An 18,860-nucleotide genomic window follows, 5' to 3' on the forward strand; every position below is an offset into this window, starting at 1 on the left:
GTGAGATTTTTAAAAAGATCTCACAAACCCAAAGGAAAAGAAGCAACAGAAATATGGAGATAAAATGTAGGCAGTCACCGTACAAAAGAAGATGTCCGGATGACTAATGTGCATTTGAAGAGGTGCTAATGTCATTAGTCATCAGAGAAACACAAAGTAAATCAGTACTCAAAAACCTCGCACCTCCATCTGAATGGTTCCAAGCAAATAAACATGGCTGGGAGAGGGTTCTGGCAGTAGAGTGCATGTGGGGCAAGCATGAGGGTCTGAGTTCAAATCCCCAGGATCCATATAAAAGGGCCAGTGTTCTGCTGCATATCTGCAATGCGGTGCCAGGGACACAGAGGCAAGCGGGTCTCCAAGGCTTGCTGGCCAGACAGGTTCCGTGGGAGACCCTGTCTAGGAAAATTAGGTGGAGAGCAATTGGGAGAAATAGTCTATTTAACCTGTGGCCACACACACACACACACACACACACACACACACACACACACTCATAGAACAAATATAAAGGTGATCCCTGAGATTCTTCTGTTGGAAGAAGCTAGGTACAATCACAACTCTCATGCATTGACACACTTTCTCCTAAGTTTCAATATATAAATGTATGCTATCTCCATATCCCAGAAGTTCCACTAGGATACATGCTTAAAAGAAATGTGGACAGGGCTGCAGATGTCCATATGTTTGCTCGGCATGTTTGAAACCCCAGTCCATCTCCAGTACTGTTTACACTGGGCTTGTTGGTACAGGCCTTTAATCCCAGCATTTGTGAAGTAAAGGCAAGAGGATCAGTAGTTCAAGGTTGCCTTTGGCTGCATAGTAAGTTGGAAAAACTAGCCTGGGTACATGAAACTCGGTCTCAAAAAAAAAAGAGAGAGAGAGAGAGAGCAGGACAAGGAAGGAAGGAAGAAAGGAAGGAAGGAAGGAAAAGAAAGAAAAATATGTGGTTTATTACTCAAAAGATACTTGTGACACTTGTATTAATTTGCTTTTTCACCAGTGTGATGTCTGTGACCTAACAGACAATCAAGGGATGGGAAATTTAGAGGGATCAGTCCAAGGTCAGCTGGAGACAAGAACTTAGACAGAACACAGTGGTGGGGACACAGTGGCCATGGGGACACGTGGCAAAGGAGAGGCATTCATCTCACAACAGATAGGAAACAGTGAGATGGGAAATGACACAGGACAATACATCTGCAGTCACTCCTGTGAACTACCTCCTCCAGCTAGGCTTCCCCTCCCGAGTTTCCAAAACCTTCCCAGACAGCGCCATCAACTGTAGGCCAGGCACTCAACACGCAAGCCTATGAGGGATGCTTCCTATTCAAACCATAATGATATCCACAGTAGCAGTTTCTGTAATCATCTTAAGCCCATTGGTAAGGGGTTGTGACCTAGGCATTGCGGGTAAACTCTGTATCTTAGTTTCTTTCCCTGTTGCCGTGATAAAAATACCCTGGGAAGTACAACTCGAGGCAAGCAGGAATTATTTTGGCCCACAGTTCAAGGTACAGTCCGTCATGGCTGGGAAGTCAAGACAGGAGAAGTCAGAAGAAGAAACTGATGAATACATGCTCTCATCTCACCGCCTCCATTTCACACAGTCCACAATCCCGTGATGAGGAAATGGTCCTCCCCACAATTATAAGTCTTCCCACATCAATTAGTGTTATCAAGGTAATTGTCCACAGACATGTTCTGAGGCATGTCTCCCAAGTGATTCTAGATCAAGTTGTTCGTGAGTGCTCACCATCACACTCTATGACACTAAAATGAATGAGACAGACACACAGACAACCACCCAGCTGGCCTTCACAGACAGGATGTTGAAAGGTGCCTAGGCCAGAGGATGCATCCCGCTGATCTAAGTCAAATGATTAGGGAATCCAGCAATAGATGGAATAAAGAAATGCAGGAAGTTAATAAAACTAAGAAAAAGCAAGCCTGTTTACAGAACATTCTCTCCTTGACCCACTTTTCTGGGAATCCTCTTATTTTTATGAACTCTTTTGATTATATATATTTATGTGTTATAGACTGATAATTGAGACATGTATACTTCAGGCAACAAGCAAATCTAGATGGTTTCTAAGCATTGTGGTGTAAGCATGCCTTACATTCCAGCTCCTTAAGAGGTTGAATCAGGAGGATTATGATTTCAAGGCCAGCTTGGTATACATAGCAAGACGACCCTTAAGAAACTATAAAACCAGGTCATGGAGACAGCTCAGCTGTACAGTGCTGGCTGAAAGGTCTGACTTTGAATCTTTGGAACCCATGTAAAAGCCAGACATGATGACACCACCATGTCTGTCTGTCGTCTATATATGCATCTGTCTGACTGTCTATCATCTATCTATCAATCAATCTTTCTATCTATCATCTGTCAGTCTATGTATAATCTATCATTTATCCATCTTCTATATGCCTATTATATATTAAGATATTTAGTATACATATATAATCTATAGAGGAACAAATGGATGCATAGATGATAGATGGATACATAGAAACACACATGGGTAGCTGAATAGATAGTAGATAGAAGGATGATATATAGAGGAGAAAGGGAGGGAGAGAGGGAGAGAAAGAGAGAGAGAGAGAGAGGGAGAGAGAGGGAGATCCCTGGAGCTCTCTGGCCAATCAGTCTAGTCAAATCAGTGAGCTCAGGGTTTAGTGAAAGAACCAGTCTCAAAAAATAAGGTGGAAAGAGATTAAGGAAAACACTTGATGTCGCCCTCCAGCCTATACGCAAAAAGACAGAGGGACCATCTCACGTCTTGGCCATTAACCAGGATGGAAAGAACAACATGAGATGGTGTACCGGATGGGGTACCGCAGGCAGTTAACCTCATTCTCATCTCCTAATTTGAGAAATTCCTCAAGTGTCTCAGCCTCAAATTGAATAATTTTCCAATTTCCTCCTTAAGGTAATTTTTTAAACTACTGAGTTTTATAGGCTGGAGCATGTGAGACACTGACTACTGTATGTCTTTTTAATTAGATCCTCTACATGATAATTAAAATCTTGCTCTGCATCCCAGCTATTCTTAAACTCTGCAGTGATGCTCTTCTGGCTGCAAGTGAGCTGACCATCTGGAAGCAGTAAAATATCTTAACCTTAAAATGTGAACTATCAGTTAGAGATACCGTAAATGAGACTTGCTCGTCATTCCTTTAATGGGGAAATGCCAGGGTTCCATTCTTCATTCTGTCTAATCAAGAAACTGCAGTCTCACAGTTGGAAGAAGGCTTCCAGAAGTCATGTGAGCCTTCTTCCTTCATCTCTGTAGAGCAAGTCACGACCCACCCTCCCTGCTGAGGGCCTTGGAGTGCATGGTATTGCAGGGGGAAATCCCAAGTCTATTCTTTGAGACATCTTCTAATTTTTATTTATTTATTTATTTATTTAGGAGTTGGAGACAGAGCTCCAAAGCCTTGGAGGTATGTGAGGGAAAAATGAGACTGGCTGGAAGCTTAGAATTAATTGCAATAGAGAGATGGGCATATGAGGAAGACAGAGAATGAGAACAAATTATGAAAGAGAGATGCTGAGGATGTGATACCCAAGAATTCTTACAATGGAGCCTGACATAGTGGTTTATGGTGAGAATGTTAATGCTTGGTGTGAAGGGAAAACCATCGTTATAAGAGACCAGAAAATGGAGCAGAGGTCTCCCATTAGGGAATTTCTAGGAGGCAGCCCAGGTATCATAACCATTAGTCAAGAAACACTATAATTTGTCACCACAGAGCTTCAGTGGTGACTTCCCCAGCCCTGGGATGACACATCCCTTCTGCTCATGCATGGCTTTTACGTGGGTGCTGGGGATCTGAATGCAGGTTGCAGTGCTTACAGCAAGGCTCTGCCTCTTAAAGATTCTGTACAACAGCCACCAACTGGGGACCAACTATACAAACACGTGAGCCTCTGGAAGACCTTTCTCATTCAAACCAGTAAGTGCTTTGAGGAATGAGCCATCTCCCAAGCCTTGGAATTAATACCTCCTAGCCTCTGAGCTTGGCATTCTATGTTCAGGTCTGTATTTTTCCATTTCCGGTGACCTTGGGCCAAGCATGTAGCTGTATTAGTTAGTGTTCTTGTCTATGTGATAAAATACCTGACAGGAGAGATTGAAAGGAGGAGAGATTTACTTTAGCTCACAGTTTCAGGAGGCTCAGTCCATTGTGGTGGGGAAGGCATGGGGGCTGGAATGCCTTGGTCCATGGCAAGGGAAGCTTGGAGCTGGTTAGTTACCCCATGGCAGCCAACAAGAAGCAGAGAGAGCACAGGCAGCAACCAGATGCAGATATTACCTCCAAGGCCAACTCCCAGTAGTTTATTTCTGCTGGCTAGATCAGGGTTCCAAAGGTTCTGGAACCATCCAAGACAGTATCACCAGCTGGGGCCCGTGTGTTCAAACACATGAGCCTGGGGGGGGGGGGGGCTCATAATCACAATCCTAACAGTGCCCTTTATTCGCCTTGGCTTTCAGATCTATAAGGTTTATGAGTTTATCTATATGTAATTTATGAGTTTATCTATAGGGTTTCTGGAGTATCCTGGAGCAGTGAGAGTTCCTGTTGTGGCTGTTGTATGTGTGTGTACATGTTTGTGTGTGTGTGTGTGTGTGTGTGTGTATGTGTGTGCACCCGAGTGCATGTACACATCTGTGCACATGTGTGTGGAGACCAGAAGTCTAAGTCAGATGTCTTCCTCTATCATCCTCCATTTTACCTTTTGAGTAAGATCTCTCACTTACCGATGAGCTCACCAATTCAGCAAGAACAGCTGGCCGCTGAGCCCCAGGAAGGCTACAGGTGCACACCATCACACCTGACTTTTTGTGTGGGTGCTAGGGATCTGAACTCACTAGGTAGTTTAGCTACTGTGTTAGCTCCCCAGGCTGTGGCTCTTGTTGTAGGTGGAGTTTTGAGATGTATACCTGTTCAAGGTCAGGGCAAAGTCTCCGGGATGAAGCACTGCAAAACATCTTACTGAATGATCTTCTTCACGGGCACTGGCTGCTCTGGCATTTTCTCCCTGACCCCTGAGCGCTGCAGCACAGGAATGTTTTGCAACAGAACCAATCATGTCTGGAGGAGGGCTGTAACCTGCAGTCCTGCTGGAGGGCAACTGGGCCCTTTAGACTTAATGATTTACAACCAAGGAGCTGCTGGTGTGCTACAGTGACCTTGAGTTGACACCTCCCCTCCCCCTTCCCTGTGGAACACCATCAAAACCTCTTAAACCATTCTTACTCATTTTCTCTGCTGGGCACCTTGGTAGAAGGCTGGAACAGGCAGCACAAACAGCCAGACGACTCAATTGGGTCCCAATCTCTACTCTTTCCCTTTTGAGTTTCCAGTTGTCTGAAAGTATCTTTACCTAGCCACACTTCCTCTCCACCCACCTCCGATCCAAACTTGATCCAGGGGATTAATTTAATTAGCAGAAACTCCAGGTCTCTGAATATGTTAATCCTCTTCTCAAAGGCTGATGTTTCTACATCCTGCTGTCTTTTATAGCTCTGCTGAGTGCAATGAGCCTTAGCCAGAAGCTGGGAAAGGAGGCAGACATCTTCCTTGTTGCTCTGAGCTGGGACTCATTTAGTCGGTAGTGGCGGGGCTGCTCCCTTTGATGAGGATAAATGGCCACAATTGCTGCCCCACAACCTGTGGTATCTTCAGACTCCTTCAATGAGTGCATCTCTTATTTGATTAAGGAGGGCAGCCGTGAAGGAACGAGGCAAGGTTTCCTGTCTTAGCAATTTGTGGGTGGCAGGCAGATTCTTCGTTTTCTGGACTCAGTAGGACTTAAAAGGCTGACTATTGGCTCGGGTCAAGGGATGTTTAATTCATTACCTGTGAGACTATAATGGCCTCATCGAGGTCCTGGTGGGAGTTGTAGGTGGCTAATAACTTCTTCAAATGTTCTTCTCAATTTCGCTTTGTTCCTGCCCGCCATGTGCAGAAGTCAGATTTGAAAGAAAGGGAAGAAGTTTCTAGACCGTAGTACTTCTACGTGGTCCTGCTTCCCTCCCACTCTGTAATAGTTTGATTGAGAAATGACCCCCAAAGGCTCGTGTATTTCAACACTTGGTCTCCAGTTGGTGATGCTGTTCGGGAAGGTTATGAGACTTACGTAGGTGCTGTCATGGGGGAAATACGTCACTGGGGGTGGGCTTAGGCTTTTAGCCAGGTCACACTTCCTGTTCCTGCCCTGTTTCCTGTGTGTACATGAAAATGTGACCAGTCAGCTCCCTGCTGCCATTCCTTCCCTACCATGACAGACTCTATTTCCTGGAACCATCAGCTAAATAAACCCTTTATTCTTTGTGTTGCTTTTGGTCATGATGTTTTACCACAGCAACAGAAAAGTCTCTCTCTCTCTCTCTCATACACACACACACACACACACACACACACACACACACACACACACATACACTAAACACCAGAACATGAACTAAATATGGTACATGTGAAGCCTAGGTTAGTTCACATTAACTCCTAGAGACAACCATATTCTCATCATTGCTAGTACTATTAATTTCCATGGCCAGGATAAATCAAGTAGCTCCCCACTGCCAATTGCATATATAGGGAACAGGGTCCTTTGGACTTAGAGTGGTCAAAGTGAGGCAGTTTATTTAGGAGCTTTCCAGGTCAGGGAACAACCCAAACAAAATGGTAGACTCCAGCCTATTCCAAACCAGTCATGTCTATACCTCTAAGCACAAATCCCTTCTTCCTCTTCCTCATTGGCTGGATACTGATAGAGTTACTATCTTTCCCTCAGTCACCTAGGTTTCATTCACCCCTCTCCTTCCTTCCTTTCTCATTGCCTGCCCCAAGTTGTTGCCCACATCCTGCTTAGCAGAGTTTTGATCTTACAGGTTCCCCTGTGGATATAACCAACTAAGCATCTGCCTTAAACCACCCCCACCCTCCATGCCAGCACTTAGTAGTTCCCTGACCTGACATTAATTAACCTTTCATTTAAATGTATGGTATCCAACAGTCAGCTGCTGGGACAGGGGGCCCGGTTGTCTCTGGTGTATCTAAAACCTGTGCTTATCTAAGACATTTTGTATTGAAAATGGGCCATCATATTTTGTTTCTCACACGTAGAAGAATAATCCTCCTGTCTAAAATGTAAAAAGAACTCTTATGGTTCAATGTAATAATAAATAGTTTATTGGAAAATAGAAACAAGGCCAGTGGTGGCATAGACCAGATGTGGTGGAATAGACCAGATGTGGCATAGACCAGATTTGGTGGCATAGACCAGATGTGGTGGAATAGACCAGATGTGGCATAGACCAGATGTGGTGGCTTGTCTGTGAATGCTTTTAGCAATTTTACTCCTAACAGTAAAACAGAAATCTCTACGGCCCCTAACCCCTAACATGGCACTTAGGGGCTGTAACTTTAGCTACTTCAGAGGCTGAGGGAGGAGGATCATAAATTCAAGGTCTATCTGAATGACAGGGTGAGGTCCAGGCAACCTTTAGCAACTCAGTGAGACCCTGTCTTAAATGATAACAGGACCAGGAATATAATTCAGTGGTAGAGCCTTTGCCTAGCACACATGAGGCCTTCAGTTTCAATCCCAGCAGTATAAAAAAAAATACATTAAAAAATTAGGTCTTGGTAAAGAAATTGGAGCATCTTCAGGTCATTGAATATTTCTTTTAATCACAGAACAAAGAACAAATTACTGTTATATTCTATAACATGAATTAATATCAAAATAGTTGTATTGAGTAAAGAAAAAGTACATATTGCATAATTTCATTTATATACGAACCGAATCAGTGTGTTTCTGGAAATGGAGTTTAGAGAGAGCCAATTTCTCACAGGGGTGCAGACGGGAACTTGGTAGAATGGTGAACACTGTCTGTCTTTTAAGTGGTGTTTACTGCTTTGGATGTTACAAAGCCACGGCAGTTCTTTCTTCATGGCTATAACACAAACCCTGAGAGACGGGACTTCAGGAAGAAAAGGTTTCTTGTGGCTCCTAGTTCAAGGATGCAGTCCATCATGGCAGGGAAAGCCTGGTCACAGGAGCATGAGGTGGCTGGAAGCAGAGAGAGAAAAATGTGGGTGTTCAGCTCACTTCCTTTTTATGCAGGCCAGGACCCTAGCCTATAGGATGCTTCTACCCACATTCAGGGCAGGGTGGTTTTTTTTTTTCCCCCTCTGCTAAAGCTCTCTGGAAACACCCTCACAGATATACCTGAAGGTGTGTTTCCATGGTGATTCTAAGTCCATAAAAAGCCAAGCTTGGCAACTGGTGCCTGTAATCCCAGTTCTGGAAAGGCAGATGGGCATGTCCCTGGGGCTTGGTGGCCAGTGAGTCATGCTGAATCAGGTTCATCGAGAAATCTTGTCTCAAACACTAAGGTGGCAGAAATAGGGTAGTGAGCTACTAAAGAAGACACCTGATGTTAACTCCTGCCCCATCACACACACACACACACACACACACACACACACACACACACACACACACACGTTGTTAGGAATAAAACCTGGTCATTTGTAAGAGGCAGATTCTAGTAGAAAGAGCAATGGTTTCTGAACTCTGAAAATGTCAGTTCACGGACTTTTTTTTAAAAAAATACGTCTGTGTTGAAGAATGAATTCACTAAGATCTGTGAAGTTATTATCTGTCTGGAAGGTACAGGGCAGATGTTTTTATGTTGGGTTTATGAATATCTATAAAGAAATTCTCCCACATACTCTGTGCACTGGCCATAAAGAGGCTTTCTCTTTCCATCATATTCAAATATTTCTTGTATTTCTTTTTATAGGGATCAAAGTCTGGATATAGATAGTGGCAGACGGAACTAAATTCCAGTAGAAATGGTCTATATTTCAGGTAGAACATATGCATGAGCCATTGTGGGTCAAACCTGGTGTCCCATCCAGACCAGAAACTGCTCATGCATTTCCCTCCTCCTTCCTTGTCCCTCTCCTCTTCTTCCCCTGCCCTTCCTCCCCGCTTCCCTCTCCCCTGTCCTCCTCTCTTCCCCCTTTTCCCTTTTTGATACTGGATTCGATGTAGGGCTTCACATATGCTGTGCAAGTACTCTATTATCCTTAGGCCTTTACTTTTAAAATGATCGTTATTGGTGTTTGTTCTTTACCCTGATTACATTTATTCACTGACAATTTCATATGTGTGTGTATAATGCATCCTGTGTACTCTCATAGCCACCTGTAGTGGGTAGCTGTTCCAGCTTTGACCTGGAAAGTACTACCCCTAGTGAGGCTTCTGGTAACTGCCATGCCTACGTAGAAGCTGCCCCTGGGGCAGGGCCAAGGCGGGAGCCCTTAAGACCCACGATCCGGATGTGCTGGGCCTCTTGGTTCCTTGTAATCCTGGATGCTAGATGGCAGACCCAGTTGGAGTTCTCCAGAGAACTCCACTACTGGACTGCACCTCATCTCTTCTGGGTCCTGTAACCAACCCCTTTACTGGCTGTAAGTCTTAACCCCAAAATAAGCCTCTATTTTAACTACGTGGAGTTGCTTTGTTAAATCCCCACATTAGCCGCTCTTTTTAATTTTCATTCCACTTCTGTGGTCTCCATCCTCTCTGAAGATCCCTCCCACTTTCCTGTCCTTTTGGTTTTGTTTGTGTGACACACTGTGGGATGGTCTTTCTGTATTCTGTGAATGTGCGTTGCTACCATTGGTTAGTAAGGAAGCTCCTCTGGCCTATGGCAAGACAGGATACAGCCAGGCAGGAAATCCAAGGAAAGATATAGGGAGAAGGAAGACAGAATTGGGGGAGACGTCATCCTTCTGCCCAAGGAGCAAGATGCTAGCAGACTAGTGACGCCATGGCCATGTATGTGGCAAAATATAGATCAATAGAAATGGGTTAATTTAAGATGAGTGAGCTAGTTAGTAATAAGCCTGGGCCATAGACCAAACAGCTTTCAATAAATATAAGCTTCTGTGTGTTTATTTGGGACTGAACAGCTACGGGTCACAGGAAACCTGCTGTCTACATTTGGTGCCCACCATCAGGCATTGATCCACATAGACCTGAGAAAGCTTAAAAAAGATTCTGAATGCACAGAAATGGAGCCACACTGGGCTTCCTGGTCTCACAATCCCATGCCAGCAGCAGTACAGAGATGCATCTCCTGACAGCTGCCCGTGAGATGATGGAGCTGGCTGCCAGCTGCCATAAACTAAGTGGTATGGCAGATTTCTTCAGTCTCTCTCATGGGCCTCAGTGTAGAGAGGCTTCTCCCAGTCACTGACTGTGGGATTGAGAACACAGCCTAGGGCTTAAAAACACAGCTACATGTTACTTAGTACTGCTTCCTAGAATTGGGGAGGTAAGTGTGACTCATTAGTACCTGCACCATGCTGAAAAACCAAGCAGGCCAGAGCCAGCAGCCAAAGCCATGCTTTTGTCATAGCCACACAGCTTAGCAGTTTAAAGACTCTCGTGGTCAGAAAAGGATTAAAGATATACAATAAAACAGATTCAGTTAGGGAAAAAAAATCTCTAAATGGGTTACAATATGTTTAAAAATATATGTAGGCTTGGGAGAGAAAAGAAAATGGGTAGAGAAAGTCCTTAAAAAAGAAATAGATTATAAAAAAAGCCACATAAAGATGGAAAATACACAGAGAGTCTGGATATTGTATATTATTATATTGTCTTTGGGATTTTTTTTAACTAGAGAGAGACATTTGATTGTAGGGGCTGCTAAATTAGACCAACATATCTTAAAGGTATCTTAACTTCAAAATTTGAGTCTAAAGATATGTGGCTTTGGAAAAGAGGTCCTGCTTTTGTTTCCATAGAAGATGAGAACCTGTGGATTCCTTCCAGGTTAATATGGTTCCCTCAAGGAAGACCCTCCTGAGAGGTCTCCAGAAGATCCAACATCCAGAAGCTTCAAGGCAACTGGTGGAGACGATGCAGCTTCACAAACTACTACAGTCAAGACTTGACCATAATTCTACATTTTCTCAGGATCCCCATAAGATTGTCAGTGCCCTAATCAGCAGAAGTAGTATGAAAAGCTATGCCCAAATTCCCAAAATATTGTTTATAAATGTTTGTGATTATTTAAAGAGGATTGATTGTAAATTCAATCTCTTTCTAAAGAAAAAAGGAGGATATGATATAGAAATGATAAAAAATATAGATTATTGAATCTACTTTGATCCAAAAAACAACTGTTAATTTCAAAATACTTTATATTGATACAGATTTGGTTTATTGATACAAATTTATGGTCAATTTTGTTTAAGGTATTATGTTTATTCAACTCATTTAAAATGTAATGTATCGTTAAAAATACAAATTAATAGTCATCTATAATAGTTATAATAGTCAAACTTACAGTCATGATAATTAGGATTTCTAGATGTACAGAGATATTGTCAGATGGATAGGTAATCTTCAAACACTTCAAAGACTTACATAATATGGCACTTAAAATGTTTTAAGAACTTAGACTTTTCTGTTCCTGGCAGTACCTATTACTTCAAAGAGGATGATGGGCATCAAAGAAACCTGTTATGAGTTTGCTTACAATATGGAAAAGGCTAGCCATTTGAGCAAGAAACTGCTCTTGCCTGGCATGCTTAACAGTCCATTGTATAAACTTGACATACAGGATTCATAAGAAAATGACCACTAAACTTTGCCAAAACAAGGCTAGATGGTCCTTCAGGTTCCTACTTCACAGAAGAAACTGCCAGATATTCATTCTGTAGGACACAGAGAAAAGCAACTGATGAAATCTGCCAATAGGCAGAACAGTCTTTCAAATTTCCTGCTTCACTGAAAAATATGCCAGAGACTCTAGGCCTGTAGGCTGAAGATAGATGCCCCAATGTTACAGAGAAACTTTGGGTGACTCTCTAGGCAGCCAGAAGTTTCTGTCATTTCTAGAATTTTGGAAGTTGCTTGTAATGCACTTCCTGTTTACTTAGATAATATAATAACCTTCTGGGGTCTTTGATGGAGTTGAAGACTAGATAGTTATAATTTTCCTTGGTTATGATAAAAGATAAATTAGGTATGAAACTTTAGACTCACAAATATAAGTTAGATGATAGAATATTTTCTTTAATTTTGCCAAATACAAATAGACTAAATATTGTAACTGTAGTTCTGGCTTGATAACTGTTTTATTATATGTAATTTTTCTATGTTAAAATGAAAACCTTCCTTTTTGATTAGACAGAAAAGGGGGAAAGTGCTGTGGGATGGTCTTCCTGTATGCTATGAATATGTGTTGCTACCATTGGTTAACTAAGAAGCTGCTCTGGCCTATGGCAAGACAGGATATAGCCAGGCAGGAAATCCAAAATCCAAGGAAAGATACAGAGAGAAGGAAGGCAGAGTTGGGGGAGATGCCATCCAGCTGCCCAAAGAGCAAGATGCCAGCAGACTGGTAGTGCCATGGTCATGTGGCAAAATATAGATTAATAGAAATGGGTTAGTTTAAGATGAGTGAGGTAGTTAGTAATAAGCCTGAGAGCCATAGACTCTTTAGTTGGTAATTAATATTAAGCTTCTGAGTGATTATTTTATAAGTGGTTGCGGGACTGTGGGCTGGGCAGGACAGAGAAAGGCTTCAGTCTACACACTGATTTCAACATGGGCAATCTATGTGGCCTCAGATTTGGAACTGACATTTGTAACCTGGCAGATGCTCTGTTGGGAACACAGATGAAGGCAATGACTGTCCCTCCTCCAGAATCTACCAGGTGACAATAGTTTAACTGGAAGGATCAGGGTCTCATGAGGCTGTCACTGATCCATTATGAGCTGTTGATAGGTCCCGCCTTGTTCAGGCCCAGCATAGGCAACCACAGAGGCTGTGTGAACTGTGAACCCTGAAAATTACAATGCCAACCTGCCATGCAAAATGTGCCCACTGAGGCAACCATGGCACAACCGTTATGGGAGTAGTAACTGCTCTTTGATTGGTTTTAAGGCCTGCTGCACAGGAGGCAATTCATGCCATGTACTGTAAACTCAGTAGTAGTTAAGAGTTACGAAGCCAGGCAATGGTGGCTCATGCCTTTCATTCCAGCACTCGGGAGGCAGAGGCAGGTGATCTCTGAGTTCGAGGCCAGCCTGCTCCAGGACAGAGCCAGGGCTCACTACATAGAGAAACCTTGTCTCAAAAACAAACAAGCCAAAACAAATAACAAAAAGTGGGGTCTCTTAGTGAACCTGGGGCTCACCAATTTGACTTTCATGGATGTCAGGCAAACTCTGGGGGATTTTCCTGTTACTACCTCCACAGTGTTGGGATTACTGGCATGTGCCACTATAACAGTCAAAGTTCTTTATAGGAACAGAATTCCTAGGACAGACACACACACACACACACACACACACACACACACACACACACACACACAGATTTATTAGAGTGGCTTAGAGGCTGTGTTCTGACAAGTCTGACAATGGCGGTCTCCTGATGGAAAGGCCAAGAATCATGTGATGTTCAGTCTACAAGGGTCTCAGCTGATCCTTGGTCTATGTTGTCCTTTTATGTGGGCTGCCATCAGCAAGAAACAGTCAAATTGATGACTAATTATCCATCACAGCTACCTGCCCAGTTTTCTTTTCTTTCTTTTTATAAAATGTGGGTTCTGGGACTCAGATGCAGGTCCCTATACTTGCAAGCCCCTATTCACATAATTCTTTAGTTCAGTCAGTCATTTACTTATTTAGCCAGTGTTACTGTGTAAGTCACTACACAGATACAGAATATGGCTTTTAACTTTATTTATCTTACACTAAGAGACAGAAATGTGAGTGAGTAATTACAAAAATGGTAAGCAATCACAGGGCCATAGCATCCTAGATAAGATGTACATAAATGGCACATGTTAGGGTGTCTTTGATTGGAGAAATGGGATGCTAGGCTGGGAATTGGCTTTATTTTTAAGTTTTAAAGATTTTAAAATTTTTTTATGCTGTCGTGTGTGTGTGTGTGTGTGTGTGTGTGTGTGTGTGTGTGTGTGTGTGTGTGTGTTGGCATCACCTTCCACCTTGTGTGAGGAAGGGTCATGTTGCTCACCACTGCGTACATCAGGCTAACTCTCCCGGGAACATCAGGGGATTCTCTGTTCTCTGTGTCCCATTTCTGTGTTAGAGCGCTGGGATCACAGAGTTTTCTAGTGCCTGGCTTTATGTGGGTTCAGGGATCCTAACTCAGGTTCTTGGGATTATACAGCAAGCATTTTACCTACTGAACCATCCTCTAGCCCAGGACACATATTCCTGAAACATAACCTCAGGACAGGCATACAATTCCACCATTCAGCTATGAATCCATTGATAGATTTTTGATAGTCAGAGCAGTATGAGCCCAGACTCTTCTGAGCACACTACACTGGGAATCATGGCCTCAGAACAAAGATTTTTATAGTTTAAATGAGTTTCATAAACAAGAAAAGTGTGCGGATCCATTTGAGATAACCCCCCTCCCTTCCCTGTCCTTCCTCCTCTTCCTCCTCCCCCCTCTCTCTCCCCTCCTCTCCCCTCCCCCCTCCCCTCCTCTCCTCCCCTCATATCCCCTCCCTTCCCCTCCCCTCTCCTCCCCTCCCCTCCCCTCCTCTCCCCTCCCCTCCCCTCCCCTTCTCTCCCCTCCTCTCCTTTGCACAGACAGGGCTTCACTTGCACTTGCTCTCCCCTCCTCAGCCTCAGATTTCTTAACTTAAAATCTTGAAACATTCAAGTGTGGTTGCACACGGCTGTGACCCCAGCACTCGGGAGGCTTGAGGCAGAAGGATCATGGGTCTGAAGCCAGTCTCAGCTACCTAGTGAGTTCCAAGCAAGCCTGGGTCTCATAGTGAGACCTTGCCTCACAACATTATCAAGAAAAGAAAAGATTTTTTTAAAAGTCAAGAACCAATTTGTTCCTTGGAGACAGAAGTGGAACACAGCTCACACCTCTTGGTGATAGGTACCTGGGATATATATTTTTCTGGTTTCTCTAGCAGGATTGTAGTATATACACAGAGGCAGCTGTTGGTTGGGGGAACCTCACCCCTTTGGGGAGACTGAAGGACAGGGCTCTGGGATGCTCTTTCGTCTGTGTGGATATAGTTTACGTGGCTCTGTGGGCCTGTGGATTTCCCTAGCTAGCAGAACTGATTTAATTCATTTCTTTCCTATCGGTTCAATCTCCATTCATATAAACCTGTGGGCCTCCGTCCTGAGCCTTTTCTCCACCGGGCTCTGATGCCATGCGATAGTTCTGCAAGCTTTGGTTCTCTCGACACCCCTGCCTTCAGAACTGCCGGCTCACAACAAATACTCAGCTACTTACATTCTCACATATGCACTCAGTCCTGTAGATCCTCAGACTCAGCAAGTGGAAAATACTAGAGGAAAAGGGTGGGGTGGGCTGGGCTGGGGAAATGGCCTAGTGGGTGAGTAAAAGTGCTCGCTGTCCAGGTATGAGCCCTGAGGTGGGTCCTCAGAACCCACCTAGAGCTGAACATGATCTGTCATCCCAACACTCAGATGATGAGATGGAGGGTGGAGACAGGAGAATCCTGAAGAGCTCAAGGGTCACATAGCCTGACATACACATCAGTAAACAAGAGACCCTGGCTTAAACAAGGTAGCAGGTGAGGACCAACACCCAAAGCTGCCCTCTGACACCCACAAGCATCCTGTAGCAAACACACATACATATCACACACACGCAAATTTCATCTGTATTGAGCATGTGCTAACCTTCATTTCCCTTCTCATTGTTCCTTAAGCAATGCAGCACCAAGGATTCCCATAGCAATTCCAGTGTGTTAGTGATCTAGAGATGAGCCCCTGTGTTTTTATTTTTGGTTTTGAGACAGGGTCTCACTCTGAAGTTGGTGCTGGCCTAGAACTCATGTATGACCCTCTTGCCTCAGCTTTCCAACCACTGGGATTAGAGTCATGCACCACCCCAGCTGGCTTAGGTTAGACAATTTAAAGGACCTAGGATTATGTAAATATGTTGGACCACATCGTTTTATGTAAAAGATTGGTGTTCGTTACTTTTTAATTCAGCCTTGCCTAAATTCTTAGCACGGGATCAGAAGGCAGCCAGGTTCTTTGCCAAAATATCACACAAGTGGCCTCTAACCCTCTTGCTGTTAAGGTCCTTGTTTCCCTTGGAAACACTGTGAGCCTAGCCTCTCCCATCTACATTTACTCTCAGCAAAGCTATCTTAGGCTCCTATCGGAAGGACCTGTTAAGCTCCGCCTACAGCATTCAACCACTTTTCTAGTTCAGACTTCTAAAGTATCCCACGTTCCTCCAAAAAACAATAGTGAGGCTCTTCACGGCAGCATCCCCATTCTCCCGAGTCCAGACTTCTGTATCGTTACTTTTTTGTTGACCGAAGTGACTTATGGGAGAGTTTGTCTTGGCTTATGGTTCCAGCGGAGAGTCTATGATGGATGGGGAAGTCTTAAGGGAGGCGTGACAGCTGGCAGTCAGATCCGGAAGGCGACAAGTCACATCTCCGACCCCACACAGAAAGTAAAGAGAAACTGAACCGGAAGTGGAGCAAGGTTATCAACTCTGAAAACCCGCCCCTCTAGTTGTTGTGGAATATTTAACTGTGAAAAGATGTGCTACATTTGTTTAGGCTGTGGAATATTACTTTAACTGTGCAAAGGTGTGTTTCATTTGGTTCTGCTGCCTTTGTTAACAATGTAAAGATGTGTTACCTTTGTTTACGCTTCATTTACTTAATTATGAAAAGATGTGTTGCTGTTTCACCACGCCTGCCTAAGGCTCTCAATTGGTCTAATAAAAAAGCTGAGAGGTCAATAGTTAGGCAGGAGAGAGAAACAGGTAGGGCTGGCAGGCAGAGAGAATACATAGGAGGAGAAATGTAGGCTAGAGAAGAGAGAATGGGGGAGAAAGAGAGGCACATGCCTGGGGCCAGAGACCAGGCAGCCACCAGACAGACAGACACTGGAGGAAACAGGAAAGTAAGAACACAGCAAGAAAAGTAAAAATCTCCAAGGCAAAAGGTAGATAAAGAGAAACAGATAAAAATAAGAGCTAAGCTAAGACCTAGTATTCAAAACTAATACTAAGTCTCCATGTCATGATTTGGGAGCTGGTTGGTGGCCCAAAAGAAAAAGCCTGGTATACCCAGTGATGTACTTCCTCTAGCAAGGTTGCACCTACTGAGGGTTCCATAACTCCCTCCCAAACAGCACCACCAACTTGGAACCAAATACTCAAATGCAAAGCCTATGTGGGGTACTTTTCATTTTTCTATCAGTACATGGCTATAAACCCAGGTAGGTATGACACCCAACTACGTATATATTTCCAGACTGGGGAAACAAATTTAAAAAATGGGAGAACGGAGTTTAAGTAATGGGGAAGTTTATAGGCAAGTTTCAACTGTGGAGGGTTAGATTTTCACCTTATCTAGCCAGAGAGTTCATGTGTTCCTCTGGCCTAGAAGAGCTGGGTAACTTCATGATACAGACTTTTCTCTCCCCAGCTTCCACATCTGTGTTCATAAAAGACCACTGCCATTCGAATCTCAAGGATTGGCCCACGATCATGGACACACCAAGAACTACATTTTCATGTAGACATGCTCAGGTTTTGCAAGTTAAAACCCCATCCTGTGCTCGGAATGCAGCTCAATGGTAGATCACTTGCCTAGAATCCCCCAGTGAGGGGCTGGGGGTGTGACTCAGTGGTAGAGTATCACATAAGTGCTCACTCCTTCAATCTATTAGCTTCAGGGCAGACCATTTTGGTCACATTGCTTTTCTACATGGCTGTCCATTCTCCATTGCATAAAAATAAATATTTCACAATCTGGGCACGGGCTGAGGCAGGAGGATCACCATTTTTAGGCCAGTCGGGCTACGTTGTGAGATTAAGCTCAAAAATCAAATCCAAACCCAAATCTAAGCTAACCAAACCAAATTTCCTTTGCCTCTCAATGCCTAAAGGCTCCCATGTCATACTCCTTTGGTGGAATAAGTATGCTGCACTGTTCTCTGCCTAAGTTATCTTGTATATTGGGAGGGTGGGGGTGACTCACAAAAATGGGATTGAGCAAGGACATTACATCTTCCAGCCCTTCTACCAGCTACCCTCTGCTGTGTCTCTGACACTGGCTGGCCTGGGTCTTCAGCAAACAGTTGTAGAGACCTGGCCTCAACTGGTCCCTGATGATCCAAATGCCACAGAAGCCAGGGTTTCCTGGAACCTGACTTCCCTCTTATCTCACAGATGTTTAAAAGTGCTTCCTCCATGCTTTTTGATATGGCTTTTTATTAAACTGGGGTGTTTTTTTTTTTTTTTTTTTTTTTTTTTGGACGCAGTTCGCTGCAGATTATAAAAATTCAATACCCTAAGGATCTTGTTGAGCAGGCTCCAAAGAAATGAAAATCACAAGTGGGAGCCAGAAAGTTGGCTCAAGGAGGTAAAGGTGCTTCCTGCCGAGCCTGACTACTTGAGTTCAATCCCTGAGACCTGCAGAGAACTGACCCCGGCAAGTTGTCCTCTGATCTCCACAAGTGGGCTGTGTCACAAATACACACCCACTCACATACACAACTAATTTTTTTTTTTAAAGGAAGGAAATGGAACTAGAGAGATGTCTTACTGCTCTATCATAAGAAGCAGAATTGGAATCTGCCTTAGTTAGGGTTTGTATTGCTGGGAAGAGACACCATGACCATGGCAACTCTTATAAAGGAAAACATTTCACTGGGGCTGCCTTACTGCTTCAGAGGTTTAGTCCATTATCATCATGGTGGGACATGATGGAGAGGTAGCCGAGAGCTCTACATCTTGATCTGCAGGCAGCAA

The sequence above is a fragment of the Onychomys torridus genome, chromosome 22 (genome assembly GCF_903995425.1).
Source record: "Onychomys torridus chromosome 22, mOncTor1.1, whole genome shotgun sequence".
NCBI lineage: Eukaryota > Metazoa > Chordata > Mammalia > Rodentia > Cricetidae > Onychomys > Onychomys torridus.